This window comes from Sminthopsis crassicaudata, chromosome 3, assembly GCF_048593235.1.
Source record: "Sminthopsis crassicaudata isolate SCR6 chromosome 3, ASM4859323v1, whole genome shotgun sequence".
NCBI classification, from domain to species: Eukaryota; Metazoa; Chordata; class Mammalia; order Dasyuromorphia; family Dasyuridae; genus Sminthopsis; species Sminthopsis crassicaudata.
The window spans coordinates 261,413,803-261,431,195 of record NC_133619.1 but is presented as its reverse complement, the minus strand read 5'-3'; the positions used below and the strand labels follow the sequence as shown (position 1 = coordinate 261,431,195).

At 31.7% G+C, this 17,393-nt stretch overlaps 1 protein-coding gene across 4 annotated transcripts in view; it reads left to right on the top strand.

Moving 5' to 3' along the window:
- Positions 1-17,393, top strand: part of NCAM2 (neural cell adhesion molecule 2) — a 271,041-nt gene that overhangs the window by 19,101 nt on the left and 234,547 nt on the right. The window lies entirely within an intron of this gene.

The window sequence follows — 17,393 nt, the reverse complement described above, 5'->3', positions numbered from 1 at the left end:
AAATATTTCCTAAGGCACTTTTTGAAGTTTGTTCAGCCTTCTTTTATGACAGTTAATTTGTATTGGTCAAACTTATATATATAATAATTATTATCAGTGTTGATATAATTTCTGCTATCCATTATCCACGTTTATTATTAATTACTTTGTTTAGTCAGGATTTAATTGCTGCATGCTAACCATAGCTTTTTCTCTTTATTATTTTTCTACTTTTTAATAAATTCTGACTTTTGCTTTAACAGGTTGGTGGTCTTACTTTACATAAACAACTGGTTTATGAATGACCACTATATCCATAATAAGTCTTTCCCTCTCTGTAAAAATATAACCAGTTTCATTTTTATGATGTTATTTGGTACCATTTCCAACACTCCCTTTCTTTTCAGTTCCCCAATTCTTGAGAGACATTCATGAGGTAAAGACATAAGGGATTTGCCCATTTTATGGAGATTTAAAAAGTGGTAAGAATCAAAGAAAATGTTCAGTCTACCAGCTTACTGGCCACATGATTCCAGAAATCTCTCTATGTCTCGTCTTTAATTCTCTCATTCTATATCATAACATTAATTTCAGCAGGATAGAGTGATATTTCTTTATCACACTTTCATCCCCATGTATGTGGTTCCCTTGGCTATTGGTCTTTAAAATCATTTGAAGAGCCCCCTTCTCTTTTGTGATTACCAGCTTCATTCATTGACCTATAAACTTTTGTTGCATGATCCTTAAAAGCTAAGAGCTATTTCTAGTTGCTGAATGTGCTAGGCTATTTCACTTTAAATTGCATAATGCTGACAATACAACTTCTGCAGGATAGTCAACAACTGGGAGATGCTCAACTTGGCACTTTCTTTACCTTCCCTTAACACTTCCTTCAGTATTCAAAGAGCTAATTGCATCACATGAACAGAACTATTCTTCCTATTCCATGGAGAGGATTCTCCATTGAGCATCAAATCTGATCACCCTCCATATTTACAGCATCTTCCTCTCACTTTATTCATGATTTGAAACATAAAATCATTTTATCCTAATTGTTGATCATGCTGTATGTTCATAGTGGTCTTGATTCAAGCCACTACTTTGTTTGTTCGGGCTTGATGTTGGAAAAAAAGAATCACTTGTAGGTCACTCAGCAGTTAATAAAAGGAGGTTTATTTCACTGTAGTATAGCAAGGATATTCAATAATAATTGGCTTGGATAAAAATGCCTCATCCATCTCGTCCTTATTGCCATGTGGCTACCAAATATGTCTGGTTAGCAGGACAGGGTGTGGTAATTTGAATGAGCTGGGACATCTACCAACTCTAAATTGTTTTGACTTTTTGACAGTAAGCCTTTATATGTTTTAGATAGCTGGGAAGAGTCACCAAGAGAGGGAAAAGTTTAAGCCTTTGATACTGCATCAATCACATTTCAAAGACAGCATGTTTACCTTTCAGGGGAAAGCTAGCCTAACTTGTATTGCAGAAAAAAAGAGATGAACTCCGGTTGTTTTTGTCAAAAAAAAATTCCTGCATGCATGGAGATAATAATGTCATGTCATATCTTTGTTTTTAATATGATTAAATGCTTTTATTTGTTTCTTAATGTTGAAGCATCCTTGCATCCTTTTGTTAATGCAACTTGGTCATAATGAGTCATGTCTTGGGTAAGTTGTAATATACTTGATAGGATTTTTAAAAATTAATTTATATTGATTAATGATACTAGCCCATAGTTTTAATTTTTGCTTCATTTTCCCTTGTTTAAATATTAAAAGTCTATATAAATCCACAAGGCTATTTGTTTCTCTAGTGTTTTTTCTTCAATTTTTGAGAATAGTCTTAATTTCTTGTAAAAAATTTCTATTGAATTTTTCTTTAGATCTATCAAAACTGGAAGTTTTTCTTTGCTGGTTACATTATTGCTAGTTCTTGTTCCGTTTATGATTTTGCATTTTTTAATTACTATTTGATATTCTGTTGGTTAGATATTTTGTATTTCTGAAAGCAGGATTCACAGGGTTGTTGGGTTATAACCATTCAAGTGAGGTTTTGATAATTTTTTCTCTTAGTTTTGTTTTGAATTCACCTTGTTCATTTGTAATTTGTTAATTTGTGGAGTTTTGGCCCTCTACTTTTTAGTCAGATTCATCAATTTTTATGTCTGTAAAGAATCTGTTTTTAGTTTTAGCATCCCTACAGTTCTTTTAATTTCCAATTATTTATCTCTCTTCTAATTTTCAAGATTATGCTTATTTTGTTTTGGTTTGTATTGGGTTTCTTATTGTTTTAAGTGTATATATAGTTCATTAATCTTTCTGTTTTGCTAATGTATATTTTTAAGGATATTTGTATTTCCTTAGAGAGAACTAATTTAGTTGCTTCTCAGAAATTCTAGTATCCTTAGTATTTGTAATTCACATAGTCATTAATTATTTCCATGATTTCTTCATTAATTTACTTATCATTGAACATTTCATGATTAAATCTCCATTTAGATCTCTTTTTGTTTGTTCTTCCTCACTAATTACTATTTTTATTGTATTATGATCCCCCAAAAGATGAATTTGCCATTTCAAAATATCTCTGCTCTGTTCAGTTTTTTTAAAAGTTTCTTGTGGTGCTAAGAAAATACATATATTCATCAGTTGTCTCATTCAAAAGAAGCCATAAGCCATTTAACTCTGTTTCCTTCAGCAATATGTTCAATTCTATATTTTCCTTTTGTTTATCCTTCCTGAGATTTTTCTCAGAGAAAAACATAATTTCCTGCTGTATTGTGTTACTTTCTACCTTGCAATTCAATTAATTTTTGATTTATGGATTAGGTGCTATAATATTTGATGAATATGTATTTGATACTGATTTGTTGTTTGGCATTTTTTAGCATAATGAGTTTTATTTTTCATTTCTGTTTATATTTGCAATATTTCTGCTTGATTTGTCTCATAACATAATTGTAGCACCTGGTTTTTTTTTTTTTTGGATTTGTTTAATGTGTAGTAAATTTCTTTCTCCCTCTCATTTTTATTCTGCATGTCTTTATTTTTAGTTATGTTTCTTATAAGCAATAAATTGTGGTTTTCTTTTCTTATCCAAGGAAATCCAATTTTTCTTCATTGTTTTTTACTATTTAATCAGTTTACAATTAGAATCATGAGAAGTTTACATTTTCTTCTACTCGTTTCTATGATTTTTTTTCTGAATTAGGATTTTTTTGTTCCTCTTTTAAGTTAGTATTTAATCTCTGTGAATAATGTTGATCAAACTAACTTCCCATAGCCTCTATTTCTCTTACGCTTAAACTCACTACCCCCAATTTGTCAATCTTTAACTTGAAGTTTTAATTCACTTATTGGTTCCCTTTTTCCCCCTTTTATTTAGTTATTTTATTCTTTTTCTCTCCCCCCCCTTATTTTATCAGTCCAAGAGAGGGTAATAAAGATAGAAGATATTAGATTCTATCTCTAGTTCTATGCCTGAGCCTTCCACATGATAATTTTTCTTTCTATTTACCATATGGTCTTCTCCCTGGGTCTTGTTCTCTTTTTCCTCTTGATGCCATTGTCCCTAGGAAATCTGAGAGATGTTCTATTTCCTGCTCAAAAAAGTGGACTTTCTGAGCACCAAATCCTTACAGATTAGATCTACCATTAAAGAATATATTATAAGGGGAGGGGCAGCTAGGTGGTGCAATGGACAGAGCACCGCTTCAGAAGTCAGGAGGACCTGAGTTCAAATTTGACCTCAGACAAGTAATACTTCCTAGCTGTGTGACCTTAGGTAAGTCACTTAATCCCAGTTTCCTCAGGAAAAAAGAAAGAAAAACCAGTGATGAAGGTCCCCCAGGGCCCTCTATACCCTAGGTGCAGAGCTCAACAAAAAAAGGAGGTAAAAAAAGAGCCCTGAACATAGAAAGCTATCTTGGCAACAGGGAATATCAAAACAGATCCAGAAGAAGACAATAACATCATAATGACCATTTGTAAAGCTACAAAGGGGATGTGAATTGCTCTTAAGCCCCAAAAGTTTTCTTGGAAGAGATCAAAAAAAGATTTTTAAAATCATGTAAGAGAGATAGAAGAAAAATGGGGAAAATAAATGAGACTTTTGAAAAAGAATTATGGGGAGGAAAGATTCAACAGCTTGGAAAGGACGGGAAATAATTAACTGAAGAAAACAATCCTTTAAAAATTAGAATTGACTAATTGGGGGAAAAGTCTAAAAATGGGGAAAGTAAGATAGAGGGAAATACATAGTAATCATAACTATGAATGTGAATGGAACGAACTCTCCCACAAAATGAAAGCAAATAGCAGAGTGGATTAAACATTAAACTCTTACAATATGTTGTTTCCAAAAAATACATTTGAAAAAGAGAGACATAGAGAGTAAAGGTAAAATGTTAGAGAGCAGAAACTAAAGGAAAAAACGAGGATAGCAATTCCTCATCTTAGAAAAAGCAAAAGCAAAAGTAGAATTAATTAAAAGGAAGGGAACTACATCTTACTAAAAGGTACCATAGACAACAAAGTAATAATGATACTAATAATGTATGCTATAGCATCCAGATTTTTAGAAGAGAAATTAAGTGAGTTACAGGAAGAAATAGACAGCAAAACTATACTCTTGCAACTAGATAATCTAACCACAAAATAAACAAGAAAAAAGTTAAAGAGGTGAATAGAATTTTTTAAAAGTTAGATATGATATGCTTCTGGAGAAAACTTCTCACTATTACATTTCAGCTATACAAAACCAGATCATGTAAAAGGGCATAAAAACCTCATGCTAGAAAAGCACAAAGGCAGAATTATTAAACACATCCCTTCTCCATCATGATGCAATAAAAATCATATATAATAAGTGCATGAAAAGATAGATTAAATTAATAAGAAACTAAATCTTAAATAACTAGTGGGTCAAAGAGTAAATCATAGAAACAATAATTTTAACAAAGATAAGGACAATAATGAAAACATATACATAAATTTTGGGGATGCAAGCAAAGAAGTACTTAGCAAAACTTCAAAAGCTTACATAAAAATAGAGAAAGAGCTGATCAATTAAGTGGGTGTACATTTTAAAAAACTAGAACAAGAACAAAATAAAAATCTTCAATTAAATACCAAATTAGAAATTCCAAAAACCAGAGATTAATAAAATTGAAAGTAAGAAAACTGTTGAACTAATAAATAAAACTGTTTTATGAAAAAAACCAATAAAATAGATAAAGCTTTGTTTGATTTTAAAAAAAGAAAAAAATCAAATAACCAGTATCAGAAATGAAAAGGATAAATTCACCACCAATGAAGAGGAAATTAAAGCAATAATGAAGAGATATTTTGCCCAACTGTAGGCCAACAAACTTGACAATCTAAATGAAATGAATATTTACAAAATTATAAATTGCCCAGATCAACAGAAGATGAAATAAACTATTTAAATAATCCCGTTTTAGTAAAAGAAATCAAACAAACACGTTAGGGAGTTAGTGAACTCCCTAAGAAAATATCTCCAGGGCCAGATAAATTTACAAGTGAATTCTACCAACCAGATTTTTAAAAATCCAATACTATGTTAACTGTTCGGAAAAATGAGTGAAGAAGGAGTTCTATCAATTTCATTTTATGACACAAATATGGTGCTAATAATTAAAGCAGGAAGAACCAAGACAGAGAAAGAAAATTATAGAACAATCTCCCTAATGAATATTGATGCAAAAATGTTAAATTAAATATTAACAAAGAGACTACTGCAGTTTATCATGAGGATAATATACAGTGACTGGGTGTGAGGGGGGGGATTTATACCAAGAATACAGGGATCATTCAATATTAGGAAAACTTTTAGAATAATTGACTGCATGAATAACAAAACTAACAGAAATCATATGATTATCTTAATACATGTGGAAAAATCTCTTGACAAAATATATACTCTAGAAAGTATAGGAATAAATGGAGGTTTCTTTAAAATAATAAATAGTATCTATCTAAAACCATCAGAAAGCATTATTTAATGGGGATAAACTAGAAGCCTTCCTGGTAAGATCAAAGATGAAACAAAGATGCCCATTAACACCAATATTGTTCAATATTGTAATAGAAATATTAGCTTTAACAATAAGAGAAGAAAAAGAAATTGAAGGAATTAGATTACTCAATGAGGAAACCAAATTATCACTCTTTGCAGATGATACAATGGTATACTTTGAGAATCCTAGAGAATCAAATAAAAAATACTTGAAATAATTAACCACTGTAGCAAAGCTGCAATATATAAAATAAATTTACATAAATTATCAGCATTTCTATGTATTACCAACAAGTCTCGGCAGCAAAAGAAGTTCTATTTAAAATAACTGTAGACAATAGTATAAACTATTTGGGGATCTACTTGCCAAGAGAAATCCAGGAACTATATAATAGTGTTTTGAAATTAAATTTTGAAATTAAAAGTGTTTTGAAATTATACTTTTCACACAAACTTAAATTTAAACAATTAGAAAAATATCATTTGCACATGGGTGCATTGAGCTAATATGATAAAAATGATAATGCTATCTGAATCATTTTACTTATTTAATGTCATACCAAAAAAAAAAAAAACTACCAAAAGATTATTTTGTAGATAGAAGAAAAAAATAACAAAATAAATCTGGAAGACGAAAGGTCAAGAATATAAAAGGAGACAATGGAAAAAAATGTGAAGAAAGTTGTACTAGATCTAAAACTATATTATAAAGCAATAATTACCCAAACTATTTGGTACTAGCTAAGAAATAGAATGGTGAATCAATGGAATAGATTGGGTACGTAAAACACAGTATAATTTTAGTAATTTACTGTTTGATAAACCTAAAAACTTCATCTTCTGGAATAATCTATACTTAGACCAACACGTTATACTGCATACCAAGATAAGATCAAAATAGATACGTGATTTAGAATAAAAAGTGATGCTGTAACAAATTAGAGCAAGAAATAGTTTACCTGTCAGAACGATAGTGAAGGGCAGAATTTATGACCAAAGAGGTAGAGAACATTATGAAATGCAAAATGTATCATTGAGATTACATTAAATAAAAAAGGTTTTATGTAAATAAAACCAATACAACAAAAATTAAAAGCAAAACAGAAAAATGGGGAAAATTTATAGCAAGTGTTTCTGATAAATTTTCTCAAATGTGAAGAGAACTAAGTCGAATTTATAATACAAGTAATTCCCCAATTCATAAATGGTCAAAAAATATGATCAGGCAGTGTTCAGATGAAGAAATTAAAGATATCTAAAGTCATGTGAAAAACTGCTCTAAATTACTATTTTATTAGAGAAATGTAAATTAAAACAATTTTGAAATGCCACCTCACACCTATCAATTTGGGTAATGACAGAAAAGGAAAATAATAAACATTGGAAAAGATGTGGGAAAATCTGTACATTAATGCACTCTTGGTGAAATTTTGAACTGATCAAACCATTTGGAGAGTAATTTGGAACTATGTCCCAAGAACACTCAAACTTTGCTTACCCTTTGTTTCGGCAATACTAAATTTGTATTCCAAAGAGATCCTTAAAAATAGGAAAGGGCTTACATGTACAAAACTCTTTATAACAGCTCTTTTTTGTGGTACCAAAGAATTGGAAATTGAGGTGATGCCTATCAATTGAGGAATGGCTGAATAAGCTGTAGTATATGAATGTAATGGAATACTATTTTTTCTATAAGAAACAGGGAGCAGGCTAATTTCAGAAAAAATGAGGAAAGACTTAAATCAATTCATACTGAGTAAAGTGAGCAGGACTAGTTGAATATTGTGCATAGTAAAAGCAGTACTGTATTATGATCAACTACGATAGACTTAGTTCTTCTCAGGAATATAATGGTATTTTTAAAGTTTTAAAAGTTTCAAAGACTTATGAAGGAATGTGCTATCCACAGTCAAAAAAAGAGCTATGGAAAATGGAGCATACCTTTTTTTTAGTGGCTTTTACATTTGCATCACAACATGACTAATGCAAATATGTTTACATGATTATACATGTATAATATATATGAGATTGCTTGCTCTCTTGGAGAGGAGGGGTGGCAGGGGAGGAAGAAAAAAATTTAAAATTCAAAATCTTATGAAAAATTAATGTTTAAAATTAAAAATAAAATTACATGAAAAAGTATAATCATGTTCTCCCCATCAAGAATATTCTTTTGTGGGACTCACCCTGACCATTGAGTTAACAACTTTCCCTTTCATTTCCTATCTTTTCTCACCTGAAATTTACATTTCTCTAAGTCCATCCTTATATAAACTTTCCCTTTTTTTGTCAATGGACTTGTTTGAGCTATATTACCCACTCCCCCTCTGTCCTCCATCTTTTTTTAACCCTCTTTATGCAGTTTCTCAGTCTGTGTTAGTTCCACAAAATATATTTATACATGGAGTTTATGGGTTTAGTTCAGGGTGTTTCAAGCCTATTCTTCCACTATCGTCATCAGTAACTGTCCAGCACCAGGTTACTGGAACCTAAAACAGGGACAAGCTCATAGTTATGTTGATCAAATACAAACCCAGGTCAGGAATTTATGGAGCTCACACCAGAAGATCAGCAACTACAGACTTGGCCTTTGATCAGACTACTTTGGCTATAATGAAAGTTTGCAGGTCCCAATTCTGAGTTGTCCCTGAGATTGTTGAATGACATGTCACTCAAGACCCTGTGAAGGTAGTATTTTATTTAGGATTTTGCATCTATATTCATTAATTAAATTGGTCTATAATTTTCTTTCTCTGTGATGTATCACAACTCATCCAGCCATTCCCTAACTGATGGGCATCCACTCAAGAAGTACTGTAAATATTTTTGCACATGTGGGTCCTTTTCCCTTTTTTCCCTCAGGCAACTGGGGTTAAGTGACTTACTCAGGGTCACATAGCTAGGAAGTGTTAAATGTCTGAGGTCAGATTTGAACTCAGGTTCTCCTGACTTCAGGGCTGGTGCTCTATCCACTGTGCCATCTAACTGCCCCCCTTTTCCCTTTTTCATGATCTGTTTTGCTGGATTAAAGGGTATGTACAATTTGGTTGGCCAATCACATATCTTAGAGTTATTTTAATTTACATTTCTTTAATCAATCAAAAATAATTCAGAGCACTTTTTCACATAGCTATAGGTAGCTTTGATTTCTTCATCTATTCATATCATTTGACCATTTATTTACTGGGGATTATGTTCTGTGTCCTTGTTATTGTATATTTATAAAGGAGGTTTAGCCATACCAAATCTTAAATATATTATATGACTGTAATTATCAAAACTATCTGGTATTGGCCAAGAACTAGAACAATAAATTAGTGGAACAAAGTAGACTTAAAATCTATAGTTAGCTAGTAAATATGTAACTGTATTTGACAAATATAAATATTTAAATTTGAGGGATAAGTATTAATTATTTGGTTTAAAAAAAGCTATTGGGAAAACTGAAAAGCATTCTAGTAGAAATTACACATGGATCAATATCTTACATCATTGACCAAGATAAAGTCAAATGGATATATAACTTACATATCAAGAAAGGTATTACAAGAAAATTTGAAGAACATGAAACTTATTACTTATCAATTTTATTGATAGGCAAACAATTTATTAATAAAATACAGATAGAAAACAGTATGAGATATAAAATGGATAATTTCAGTTACAGTAAATTAAGAACTTTTTGTACAAATGTAGCCAAGATCAAAAGGAAAGGAGGAAATGGGGGGAGGGGGAATTTATAACTATATTCTCAAATAAAGGTTTCATATCTCAAAGATATAAAGAACTTTGTCAGATTTGTAAGAATACCAGTCATTCTGTAATTTATAAATGGTCAAAGGATATGAACAGGTAGTTTTCCGATGAAGGAATCTAAATATTTTATAATCATATGAAAAAATTATCCAAATCATTTTTTATTAGAGAACTGAAAATTAAAACAATCTTAAGATATTACCTTACACTTATCAGACTGGCTAAAGTGATTGAATAGGAAAGAGAGAAATGTTGGATGGGTTGTGAAAAAATCAGGGCGCCAATTCACTATTTATGAATTGATCCAATCGTTTTGAGAGCAATCTGGAATTATGCCCAAAGAGTTATTAATGCAACAGTACCACTACCCGATCTGTTTCCCAGGATGATTAAGGAAAAAGGAAAAGAATCTATATGTTGTAAATTATTTATGGCAGCTCTCTTTGTGGTAACAAAGAACTAGAAATTGTGAAGATGCCTGTCAATTGAGGAATGGTGAACAAGTTGTGATATTTTTGAATGAATAAGTCATTTTTTACTATTGTAAATACTCAGATTAGCTACAAAGGTCATGTAAAAGAAGACACTATTTGCATACTGAGAAAGAACTGATAAATAAAAATATATACAGAATGATTTTATTTATATGTGTGCATATATACACATATTTGTGCCCAATAGTTACCTTTTCTAGGGAAACAGAAGGGAAGAAAAAGGGGGTAGTGACAAAAAAAGTTACATGATCACTTTTATATGTTTAAAAGAAATAAGTTTTACATAATAACTTGGTTTCATAGTTAAACATCTTTTTTTTCTTAGTTATGGAACATTGTATTTTTTTAACTTCAGAATAAAATAAAATTTGGAAAGGAAAAATATGTGATATATTACTGCAAAAAATAACTAATCTGAAAAAAGAGATCAAAGAGAAAAAAATTTAGAATCATGGGGTTACTTGAAAAGAATGACCAACAATAGAGCCTGGGCATAATACTTCAAGAAATTATAAAAGGAGACTTCCCAGATTTCTTAGACCCAGAAGGCAGAGTGAGAGAAATCTCAAAAACAAAATACTAGGAAATTATATTCAAAATGCAAAGTTTCCAAGTCACAGAAAAAAAATTACAGTAAGGAGTTATACATTTACCCTCCAAAAAATCATTCAAAAAGCTTTTATATAATATTCAATTCATTCAAAAGCTTTCATGTTAAGGAATGGAGATATTATAGAATATGATATTTCAGAAGGCAAAAGATAAAGGATTATCATGAAGAATAACTTACTCAGCTGAACTGATATAATGCCTTAAAGCAGGAAAATGGATTTTTTAATGAAATAGTACTTTTCTAAGCATTTGGAACAAAAAAGAGCAGAGATGAGTAGAAATTTTGAAACACAAACATAGGGGTAAATAACCTCATGAAAAAGTAAACATAAGCAATCAGACATAAGGAATAATGGAGGAGATGCTAAGTTTGTGCCCTCAGAATTATTTTATCTCATGCAACCCAATTAAAGACAGAGCTTGCCAGTAATATTATGTTTTCATAATCTTAAGAAAATATGAGGGGGAAATTAAGAAAAATGGAAAGGAAAAGAAATATGCTAAGTGAGAAAGGAAGAGAGTAAGGGTAGGGTAAAAATATACTTTATAATTACTGTGAGTGTGAATGGGATACATTCACCTATAAAACAGAAGATATCTAATTTCCCATACAAATGCACTTGTTTTGGACATTTTTTACTTCAACAAGTCTTTAGCAAACTTAACTTTGGGAAATTTCTCCCACCTTTCTCCTCTGGAGATTTTGCAGCTCACTACTGCTTGTACTCTTTCTTTGGTTATTTTCCTTCCATATTTCCCTCAACAATTAGTTCCAATTCCTACATACCACCCCCACTCTACTCCAGTAGGAAAAATGATTTTTTCATACACCAAATCCTCAATGCCAAACCCTGCACAATGTCCCCATCTTCCTTCAGAGAATATCTATTTATAGGAGTGGTTCATCAGTGGAAGCCCTTCCCATAACTCACAAAGTCCTTTCCTTCCTTCTTTTCCTACATTTTTCAATCCCTCTTTTGTTTACTCAAAATAGTGACTTACCTTATTAGTTACTCTTCTGTCACTCTATTGAGATATATATATGTGTGTGTGTGTGTGTGTGTGTGTGTGTGTGTGTGTATCTTGCCTACATTTCTTTTATCTAGAATGTCTGAAAAGCAAATTATCTCTTCAGGTCTGATTTTCTTTATTATTGAACATTCTTCTTTTTATTCATTTATAGTTAAGCTCAGATTTGCAGGATAGGATTGCAATTATGCTTCATTGTTCTTTGGGACTCATTATTTCATTCCATCTTGTGTTTTCTGGGAAATGAAGAAGGGTCTTGTCATTCAAATTTTTTTTCTTTTGTGTTTGAAAGTCTTTCTCTTGGTAGCTTGAAGAATTTGTTTTTTCTCAGTGGAATTTCACCATTCTGTTTATTATAGTTTTCAACCTTGGGTTTAATTTTAGACGTCAACTATGGATTCTTTGAAGTTCTGGGCAATTTTCTTATATTATTTCCTTTTTTGTAATGTTCAGATTTTTTGACTTATGCTCTTCTGAGAGACCTATGAAACTGAGGCTGCTTTACATATCCATTGATATGTTTTGTTTGAATAGATGGCATATTTTCTTTTAATGTTTGTGGCTTCTCTTCTTCTTAATTGTCCTTCACGTCTCAGTATTTATATTCCCAATCTGTTGTCTTTTATTTCTCTGGTGAAATTTAAACCATTACAGATTCAAGTTTTCTTTCATTCTGTCAATTATTTCTGCTGTGCAGGCCATAAACTTTTCCCTCACAATTCTGATTTCTCTTTTAAACCACTTGAAAACAATGTAATTGTGATTTCATATTCTCTAAGTCTATTAAGTCCTCTGTCTCATCAAGTGTTGAAACATTTTCCTTCATTTTCCAGTATTTATTCATAGATTACTAAATTCATTTCTTAAATCTTTTGTTAATATTTTCTACCTGATTTATCTGCTTCTACTCTTTAAGTTTTCATATTTTTGGGCTCTTCGGTGATTTGTCTTTTCCCTCATATTCTTTTATTGATAATTTTCTGATGTACCTCTGATGTACTTTCCCTGGAGGCTTTATCTGAAAGTGTCTGAGCCTCCTCCTATGCTGATTCCCATGGCTCACCAACTTAGATGTCTGTCCCAAGTGACTTTTGAAGAATAGAACTGAGCCTACCTGGCTATCATACTGGGCTTTTTCTCTCAGCCTCAGCAGTTTGCCACATGGTGTATATTGATATAGTGTCCTGTTCCATTCCCTTTCTTGTCAGTTTTCTGACCTGGGAGAACAAAGCACTCATGTTGATCCTGGGCTCATTTCTGTGGTGAGGAGTTTGGATGTCCCCACCTCTGGGAAAAGGGTAAGAATGTAGGATTGATCTCTGTTTTAAGAGCAGACACATGTCCTGCCCCTTTCCCTCTTCTTGACTCTCATGCAGAGATCCTTTGCAGTTCATGATATTGCCATGGTGCTGGCTATTAAATCCACAGCAAATTTCTGCAGCTTGGAACTTAGACCTTCTGACACTGGATGTGAGGTCATGGTGGGTAGTACAGCCCTGCTTCCAGAAGAATAGTAACCATTGTCTGTTTGTGTACTAAATGAGCATAAATTAGGCTTTACTTTACTTAAATTTGGGTTTATGTTTTGGCATTTTATTAACTTTTGATTTTCTGTTATCCTAGACAGAGGTTTCAAATTCAAATAGAAATGGATTCCCACAGGTTGCATATTCCTTTAGAAAACTACAAATTAATATCATCTTTGTGTTATTATATTTTCTTTTGTTAAGCATCTCCTAATTATATTTTAATCTAGTTCAGATTGCAGGGAGTTTTGCAAGTTAACACCTCTATTGGAGACAGCTGATGATGCTTTATTTTTGGTACATAATTTATGTTTTGAAGAATTTTGAGACATAAGGATCAAAGAAAATATCTAGTCCTCCATCTTCTTGGTAACATGACCCAAAAATTTAGTTCTTTATAAAAAAATTTGAAACATTCATATTCACACAATTAAAATGATGGCCTGGAATAAAATGCAGGTTTTTTCAACTTAAGTATAAAAGGCACAGGTTGAAATCATAATTCAGACAAGGCAAGAGCAAAAATGAACTTAATTTTTAAAAGATGAATAGCAAAACAACATTTAGCTAAAAAGTACCATAGAGATTGAATTAACCTCAATATTAGACAGAGAGAGAGAGAGAGAGAGAGAGAGAGAGAGAGAGAGAGAGAGAGAGAGAGAGAGAGAGAGAGAGATAGAGACAGACAGACAGACAGACAGACAGACAGACAGACAGACATTGAATAATATAGCATCAAAATGTTAAATGATTTATAGGAGAAGTAGACAAAAAAGCTACAGTGGAGGTGGGAATGGGCTTCCTCACTTTACTCATTTTAGCCCTAAATAAATCTATAAAATCTATTTTTAAAAAAAGTAAAGAATAGAATAGAATCACAGTGACAGCTAGGGAGTATAGTAAATAGAAAGCTCAGCCTGGAATCAGAAAGACCTGAGTAGATACTAGCTATATGACTATGGGCAAGTTAATTATTTTCTGTTTATCTTATTTTCCTGAACTGTAAAATGGGGATTAAAAAAAACTGCACCTCCCTAACAAGGTTTTTCTGAGAATCAAATGAGATAATATTTGTAAAGTGCCTAGCACATAATACATAATATGTAAATATTTTTTCCCTTTTCTTCTCCCTTATAAAAATCAGACATTCATTTGCAAAATGTAACCATTTAATTTACAGCTAACAATATCTGGGAGCATAACCTCACAGACAAATGTAAAAAAAAAAAAGCAGAAATTTTATCTTATACAAACCAATGAAGCTAAAAGTCAACAAATTGGCAAGAATTTATTAAGCACCTACTTTATGTGCCAAAAAAAAGTAACAGAGAAAAATATTTCTAGCAAATTTCTCTGATCAAATATTCATTTTCTAAGACATACAGGGAATTAATTCAAATTTCTAAGAATGAGAGACAGTGCCTTACCATTGCAAATGGCAAAAGGATATGAACAAGCATTTTTCAGTGGAAGAAATACAAGCTATCCGTAGCCATATGAAAAAAAAATGTTCCAAATCACCAATAGAGAAATTCAGATTAAAGAAATTCTGAAGTTCTGCCTCATCCCCATCAGATCTGCTTTCACACACATGTAATTTCTTCTCCCTGGGGAAGCTAAAGCCTGTACATTACTTGAGCTCTGAAGTTCTGAGCTGCAGTAGGACTTAAGCCAGTAGAATTTCACACTGAGTCCAGAACTCATTTGTGTGGACATCAAGTAGCTAAGGAATATCAGATCTGCTTTAGTTAGAACAAAGCAGATCAGAGCTTTTCTGTTACAAGTTATAGCTCAGGCAGTCTCAAAAAAACAATTACACAAAATTGTTAGAAAGATTTAAGAGCTTTGATAAATGCATTATACAGCCACTATTCTAGAGAACTCAAGGTAAAACATGTGACCCACCTCTTAAAAATACGATGGACTATATATAAGAGAGAGATTTTGGGGGACATATGGAATTTTTTTGCTTGATTATGCATATAGTACCTAACCTTAAGGGTTATTATGAAGATCAAATGAGGTAATATTTGTAAAGTACTTAGCACAATGCATTGTACATAGTGAGTGCTTTATAAATGTTAGCTATTTTTATTATCATTATTATTTGTTACAAGAATTTTGTTGTTTTTCTTTTTCCCAAGGAAAAGGAAAAATGGGAGGGAAAGTTAGATCGTTTTTGTTAAGATGACAATTTTTGAAAAATTGTCATGTTTTTGAAAGTGAATTTCTGAAGAGACATAGAAGCAATTGCAATTTAAAGGAATCATTCTGGATGTACAGTGAACGCACTAACTAAAATTGTATCTAAGTTGAAAGCAATAGAAAAGAAATATAAGAGTATAGTAATACTGAGTAAAAGTTAGTATCAGGAATGCTAAGCTAGCTGAAAATAACTTGAGGCTGGTGAGGGAAGATAAGGACAAAGAAGAAAAGGATGGCTGTTGTTGAGCTATATTGAGAGAAAACAGGGTATCAAAGAAAAGATAGGACTTTCGCTTGAGAAGAATGGAGAGATTATAACTGAAAATAGAGAAGGCAAAACTGGTCGATATTTTTTCTTTTTTTTCCTCTGCAAAGAGTGTAAAAGTTATAAGCCAGTGAACTTATCTTCAGTTTCTGGGAAGATACTTGAAAGACTTATTAGAATAGCTGTTGAACATCTCGAAAGGGAAGCAGTGGTTAAAAGGCAGTCTGTTTTCAAGAATAAGTTTTATCAGCCTGATCCATTCATTTTTTTGGAGAGGATTACTAAACTAGTAAATGTTATAGATTTTAGCAAAGCTTTAAATAATGTATCAAATTATTATTCTTGCAGAGAAAATGAAGAGAGATGAAATAGATGACAATATAGTCAGATGGATTCACAACTGATTGGATGGACATGTTCATAGAGTAGTTGTTTAGTCTGGTGTCAATTTGGGATAAATTCTTCATAGTGTAGTACTCCAGGAATCTCAGTTTAATCTCTTCTTTTTAATATTGGTTTGGATACAAGCAATAATGATATGCTTATCAAATTTGCAAGTCACAGTGCTGGAATGAATAGTTAGTAGGAGAGAATGAAGAGAGCACTGATGTCAAACTCAGATTGCACATGTTCTTTGGACCATATATTGATTCAGAAAACCACAAATTAATATTTTATATGTTTTATTGTATTTTATTTATTTTGTTAAATAGTACCCGGTTTAATTTTAATCTTGTTCCTAGCACTAAGGAGTTTTGCCTGGTTGTGAATTTTATACTTTTGGGCTAGATGAGCTAAATCTAATAAGATGAAATTCTTCCTCTCAAAAGAAAAAAGTCTGCTTCATAAGTATACAATGGTGATTGAAATGATTAAAAAGCAATTGTTTTGAAAAGCATCTATGAGATTTGTTGAACTGTAAACTTAGTTTAATTTAGCAGTGTGGTACATCAGCCTTAAACTAATGCTAAACTTGGGCTACATCAAGAAGGGGGGAATACCTTTGAAATTCCTACTGAATTCTGCTCTTTTTAGACCACATTGGGAGTATTATTTTCAGGTCTGAGCACTATAGTTATTCCTCTTGCACCCATTTATTGTCCTCATTCTACTTGTTCCTTAATTTTCATTTTTCTCAATAGACTTCACTTCCTCCATTTCTTGGGATCTAGGGTTAGCCTTAGTCCTAGAAATAATCATCTAGTCAGAAGCCTTCATTTTCTGAAAGGGAAAGCTGCTACTGCTAGTGAGACAATTTGGTCTAGGTAATAATTGTAATAAGCAGCCAAGTCAGGATTCAAAACCAAATTCTCTGACACAAAATCAGCTTAACCTAAATAACTGTGATTAATAAATGTTAAGATATAATCAGTCACTTTAAGAAATTTTGGGGTAATTCAACATGGAAGGTAAGTTAAGTTATATTTATCTTGGAGAAAAATGTCCAAATATTGAAATACATTTTGCTGATATAAAGTCATTTAAAGC